Consider the following 6,563-nt stretch of genomic DNA (forward strand, 5'->3'; position numbering starts at 1 on the left):
AGACGCCTTCATATCATCCTTTTTAGGCTCAGCCATTTTCATGAACAAATATAAGTGGAGGTAGGACGCTAAAACAAAATAATAAATGTTTATTAATTTATTTTGTTAGAATAAGGGGTCAATGCTGAATCACTGCAGCCGCAGCAATAGATCTACATACAATAGTGGGTCTCACCTAAGCCGACCGCACCGGCGGCACACAGCCACTGTGGATCCCACAATAAAACCCACCAACACTAAGGGGGCTAAGATACCACATGTATATATATACAAAGAAATACTTTGGAGACTTCAATCTATCGAGGGTTACGTTCCAACCAGTGGAACTACACAGTATATATGTCTATCTGAAGGATTGGAAGTCCTGAAACAGAATCTGCAGGAGATCTTGGGCCATGTTGATGATGTCATCGTCCAGCATACCTCTCTCCCCGCTGCTCCACAGGATGGATAGGTGCTCTGCAGACAGATGGTTCATGTCTCCATGGAGGTCGGTCTTCTCCATTTACGGCTCACTATGAGAGCTTCACCAGACGCCTTCATATCATCTTTTTTAGGCTCAGCCACTTTCATGAACAAATATAAGTGGAGGTAGGATGCTAAAACAAAATAATAAATGTATATTAATTTATTTTGTTAGAATAAGGGGTCAATGCTGAATCACTGCAGCCGCAGCAACAGATCTACATACAATAGTGGGTCTCACCTAAGCCGACCGCACAGGCGGCACACAGCCACTGTGGATCTCACAATAAAACCCACCAACACTAAGGGGGCTAAGATACCACAGGTATAGGATGTTGAACCTGGGTACCTAGTACTAACAAGGTAAATGCCTGGTAGAGAACCAGGTATCTTGCCTAACAGTGAATGTCAGCGCGCAGACATTCACTGCACTAATATAGTACAGGTGCAGAATAAGGTACAGGCAAACAACAAATCGCTCCACTAGGTGTGTCTGGAGCTGTGATAGCCCTCCCCTGTCCTAGATAGTATAAGCTCTACGCGTTTCTATGCATTAAATATGCATTTCATCAGGAGTAAGTGCACCAAGGATAATATATGCCACCACCTCTCAGTTGTATATTTAACCGAGGCTGTAAGCATATACTGTCAATAATATAGCCCAAAAACCTCTGACACTAATGTAACATAACACCACAGACAGTGTAGACCCAGACCTCTAGGTTGTATATTTAACCGAGGCTACGGGCATCCACCATCAGTGATGTCGGACAGAAGGCAGTAACAGAGTGATTTCACTAGCACCAAACTTTCTCTAGTGTGAGATGTGATGCATCACTTGTGCTCTGTTGCCCTACCTAAGCTGACAACCTCTAGATTGAGGCGCAGTGTGCTGGTGTGCAGACTAGCCGGCGTTGTAATGGCCGCGAAGCGGCCCTCAGAACGCCGGAATTTACAGGGTAAACCCCGCCCTGCTAGACACTCCCCCCGCCTGCCAGCCAATCCGGCCGGGAGGCTCGGTACAGCAAACACCAAAGGCAAAGCAGCGGGAGGGATTATGTTGGTCTCAGGGAAAGCGCGATGCGCTGCATAGTAACCAGGGAAATTCATAGCGGTTCGATATGTATTGTCACTGCAGATTACAAAACCTAATAGTGAATATACAGTGGAGTGAACCCACACACAAGGATCCTCCTAAGGAGCGCCGACACACAGTAAACATATGTAGACAGAGGCTCATATATAATTAGAAAAAAATCACAAACTTCTGATGTATATTCATATAAAAGGGACATATGAAATGGCATCATTGAGGCCGGATGGTTTAATGGTTTTCAACAGAAAAATCCATCTTGCCTCTTTTTGTAGCAAAATCCGGTCACAATCACCACCTCTGGATGACGTCTTCACAGAGTCAATTACCTGGAATTTAACCGATGATGCATTGCCATTATGAAATTCTAATACATGGCGTGCAATCGGGGTATCTTTTAAGTTCGTGATGTCCAAGATATGTTCCCCAATGCGACGCCTGAGCTCTCTGATGGTTTTGCCAACGTATTTGATACCGCAACCACATGTCATGAGGTAAACAACCCCAACCGACTTACAGTTGTAAAATGACCTGATAAAAAAGGTCCTTTCTAGGGTGCTGCTGGCAAAACTCTTGGTCTTGTCTATAAATCTACAGAATTTGCACGATCCACAGGGAAAAGTCCCTGTGAGCGAATTCCGCAACCAAGACTGATTTGGGACCCACATATAAACTGTGCGTCAGCATATCCCGTAGATTGTTGCTACGCCGGTAGGTGACTAAGGGTCTGGATGGAATCATGCTCCCAATGTCGGGATCCGATTTGAGTATATCCCAGTGTTTAACGAGTACTTGACGTACAGCCTCATGGGCACTATCATACGTGCCGATGATCCTGACCGTGCTGTCACTCGTGTCTCTCTTTTTAGGGGATAACAGAAGGTCCCTTTTTGTACTCAATGAATGTTGGTAGGCCTGTTTCAGATATCGCTGAGGATACCCGCGACATTGGAATCTGTATTGAAGATCCTTTGCAGCCACTTTATAAGATCCCAAATCTGAACAATTCCTCCTTACCCTTAAGTATTGGCCTTTTGGGATCCCTCTTTTGAGGGCCAAAGGGTGCCCACTCTCCCATTTCAACAAATTGTTGGTAGCCGTCGGCTTCCTGAACACATTGGTGCTGATGTGCCCATCAGCACTGAGTGAAATGGTGAGGTCTAAGAAGGAAATGACAGTGGAGTCAATCTCCGACGTAAAAAATAGCCCCAGTGTGTTAATATTCAGGGCTGCAACAAATTCCTGGAACAAATATATATCTGATCCAAAGGGGGATGACAGAGGTGAAATGCTCCATCTCCTCACAGAACACGACCTCCCTCTCCCGCCAGCCCAGGTAGAGGTTCGCAAAAGTCGGGGCACAGGGACTGCCCATCGCGACCCCCCTGAGCTGGTGGAAAATTCGGCCATCAAACAGAAACACATTGTGCTTCAATATGAAACTAATAAGCCACTTTCATGTCCAAGATTTGAAGGATTTTCGTCATTGTCTCACTATGCAAAAACAAGACCTCACCCTTCCCTGCTATAGATTTTTGGACTGGAAAACTTTTCAAGATGGATCTCCTTAGTTTTCTCTTCAGTCTTAGTTTAGCAGGTTGTGAATTCTGGACAAGAAATGGCTCCACAGCAGAGCTTAACTTGCGCTGCAGCTGTTTTCTGTTGGTATCGGCCACACCTATCTTTTTGTCGGCAGACATGTGTGTGCATTCAGCAATTTCCATGGGTTGTAGAAGTTGCCCACTTGGTTGTTTTTCTCCCTGGGACAGCTCTGGTGGTCCCTTGCAGACCGTATGCAGAACAATTAATTTCAATGGGGCTGCAAAAAAACAAAACTGAAATAACTCTGTATGTCTGCAAGCTCGTTCCGCTTTGTTACAATGGATCCGCAAAAGGGTGCAACGAGGATGTCACAACGATATCATTTATTTATAAAAAAAAATCAAATTCGTGTTTTGCGGGCTGCAAAATACATACAGTATGAATGAAGCTATCTACCGCATAGTCAGAAGGGTGGGGTCAGACTATGAAGGGTAGAAGTGATGACCACTGAGCAACAGCTGAGAAAAGGGAAGAGATCAATAACCCTATCAACACTGAATCAAGAGAAATCAAGGAGGCTGTTAGATTCCTCCACGCTCAGCCAATCTCCTTGATTTCCTAACATCAGTCACCTGAGGGACCGTGACAGATTCCCACGAGAATAATGTTCCCAACCTCAGTTCATGGCCACTCTACTACTGCCACAGGATGTTGTCCTACGAATTTAATTTGAAGGTGATCACACATTTTGAGGTCCTGCTACAGGTTCTCCAAGAATGCTTCCCACCCCTGTCTTATCAGCTGCCATGTATATAGAAACATCAAGCATTGTCATTACTACGTTCTTTATGTCAATTCCATGGCTCAGTATGAGGAAGCTGCAGCAGAATATTAAGTTGTTCTGTGAACGGGTCTGACTGCAGAAAGTCTGTTAAACTGTGATATCAGATCCTGAGCCCGGAATCTGCCTTTTGATGCAGCAGATGATATATCTGACTGCGAAGAGTCCGGTAACGCCATGTCCAGTAGTGAGAAGAGACGGAGGAACCTGCCTCTTCTTCTTGAAGTGTCCGATCCTGGTGTGAAGCTGGTCGCCACCATGTCATGGACCTATGGTAGAGGAAATAAAAAAGGAAGGGGGGTTAATCTCTATTCTTCCAGGGAAGAAGTTCAAGAGTACCTAGCAGGGTGCCAAAGGAAGGACCTGCGAAAGTATTGATGGAGGTAATTGATTGCGTTTATTTTGTGTTCGAGGGATATTAGGCTGCCAGGGGCAAACAACCATCAAGGAGATTCCTTAATGGGTGGAGTCAAGACAGAGAAAACAGAACAAAAAATGTTTTTTACCCCTTTAAAAGGCTCACAATCCTTCAGATAGAAATATATACTGTGTAGGTCCACTGGTTGGAACGTAACCCTCGATAGATTGAAGTCTCCAAAGTATTTCTTTGTATATATGTATATATACGTATACAGACTTATAGTGTGCACATTTAAAAACTCACTTAGAGATCAATTGGAAAATGTCATAGTATAGATTAAAAGAAAAAGCTAATTTAACTTCATCAGGAGCAGATTCCTTCACCCCTACCCTGTGGTTCAATAAAGACATTTGTCAAGAAGTACGATTGGACTGCTGTCATTCCGTGAGATCTTACAGGCTACCCAGGCGCAGGAGGTAATTCGGAGGGTGTCTTGAGTTTATCCCATCCGATGCCTCCTGGGTGAAGTGAGTTAAATTTGCTTTTTCTTTTAATCTATACTATGACATTTTCCAATTGATCTCTAAATGAGTTTTTAAATGTGCACACTATAAGTCTGTATACGTATATATACACATATACAAAGAAATACTTTGGAGACTTCAATCTATCGAGGGTTACGTTCCAACCAGTGGACCTACACAGTATATATTTCTATCTGAAGGATTGTGGCGCCTTTTAAAGGGGTAAAAAACATTTTTTGTTCTGTTTTCTCTGTATGGACCTATGGTGGCATCTTCATCTGCTGATTGTCCAAACTCCAAGACCCCCTTTTCAGGTTCAGGGTATAGACAGCGACACCATGGCTTCATGCTTTTTTCTGCAAAGAAAGTAAAAGGAATGAAGATCAGACATCTGCCTGGAATAACTCCCTTTCCCTCTATGCAAATATTATAAACAGTATATTAGGGTTACTGAGCTGACTAAAAACAGCAGGAAAGGCAATGGTTTCTCACCGGTGCTTACAGGTCTGTGTGCCAAGGACCCATCCATGTCATGGATGACTGGTAGTAATCTGGGGTGGTGTGGACTGTAGCTGATACATGATCCGGTGGGTAGGTAGGGAGTATCTGTTGGCCCTCCCAAAACTCTACGTATCTTAGAAGAAACAGAGTCAATAATTAAGTATTTTTGGAAAATGCGGTGATCCTGCCATTTTTCAGGCAGGATATGAGATGGATATTAAAAATATCCATTTTCAATATCCATTTTATTCACTGATAGGGGGGATCTATTGATAGAGCACCCATACATCTTACCTATTTTGTAGAGCCACCCAATTGATATATATTTTAGGATATGAGATGATTTCTCATCATGTGGTATTGGTAAATTGTTGTGGGTTTTCTGTCATCTGCCAAAAATTCATAGGCAAAGGCTATTGCGAATACTCCACAGTCATAGGAGACTGCTGATACTAACCTGGGGATGGGGCAAGGAGGGAAAGAAGGGAGGACCACTGGCCCCTTCCAACTTATCCCAAAAAAGACTCCGACAACTTAGTTTTATCAACCAATCTTTTACTGGGTGATGATCGGCCACAGCTAATATTTTCTTTAACAAAACGGTATAAAAAAACACCACCTCCTCCACGAACCATTCCTCCGATGTGGTATACCACCCTGGCTCCCCAGGGTGTACGTACGCCAATAACTCTTCACCACGAACTTTCCTTTTCAAATGCCGCCAGCTGTGACTTCCTTTTTCCACCTCTCACCGAACCTCAAAAGAGAGACATAATGAACCAAACTGGTCTTGCAACCACATATCACCATTATTTTCTTTTTCTTTTTTTATATATTATTCAAATTAGACTATAATACTAAGGGGGGGGGGGCTGGGAAGGGATGTGGAAAAACTGAGACATAGATATGAGAATATTAGAAGAAGAATGTAATATTAGAAGAATAAGAAGGCCGGATATAACTAATAGTAATAAATGAGAGTGAGAGATGATAAACGGGAAAAGACGAAGAGAAGAGAGAAAGAAAGAGAGAAGAAAAAGGGGAAAAAGAAGGAAAAAGAAATAAGAACAATCTGGAGTAGTGTCAAAGGATACTATGCGGCATTAGGAGGGGTCCCGGATCGTCAATAAGCCTGTGAAGGGAAAAGAGAGAGGTTTATTATTACATATTCGACTAGATGTATCAAGATAAATTATAGCAGACTCTGAATTTCGTATTCTCTGTTCAAACCTTTGT

At 43.2% G+C, this 6,563-nt stretch overlaps 1 long non-coding RNA gene across 1 annotated transcript; it reads right to left on the reverse strand.

The window, feature by feature from the left end:
• Window positions 1-3,669: 3,669 nt before the first annotated feature.
• On the reverse strand, window positions 3,670-5,395 carry LOC122946021. Its single transcript, XR_006391200.1, has 3 exons — window positions 5,319-5,395; window positions 5,087-5,182; window positions 3,670-4,210 (listed from the first exon to the last, which is right to left on the reverse strand). It is a non-coding gene; the product is annotated as an uncharacterized LOC122946021 (long non-coding RNA).
• Between the last annotated feature and the right edge of the window lie 1,168 nt (window positions 5,396-6,563).

Source organism: Bufo gargarizans, chromosome 9 (assembly GCF_014858855.1).
Source record: "Bufo gargarizans isolate SCDJY-AF-19 chromosome 9, ASM1485885v1, whole genome shotgun sequence".
NCBI lineage: Eukaryota > Metazoa > Chordata > Amphibia > Anura > Bufonidae > Bufo > Bufo gargarizans.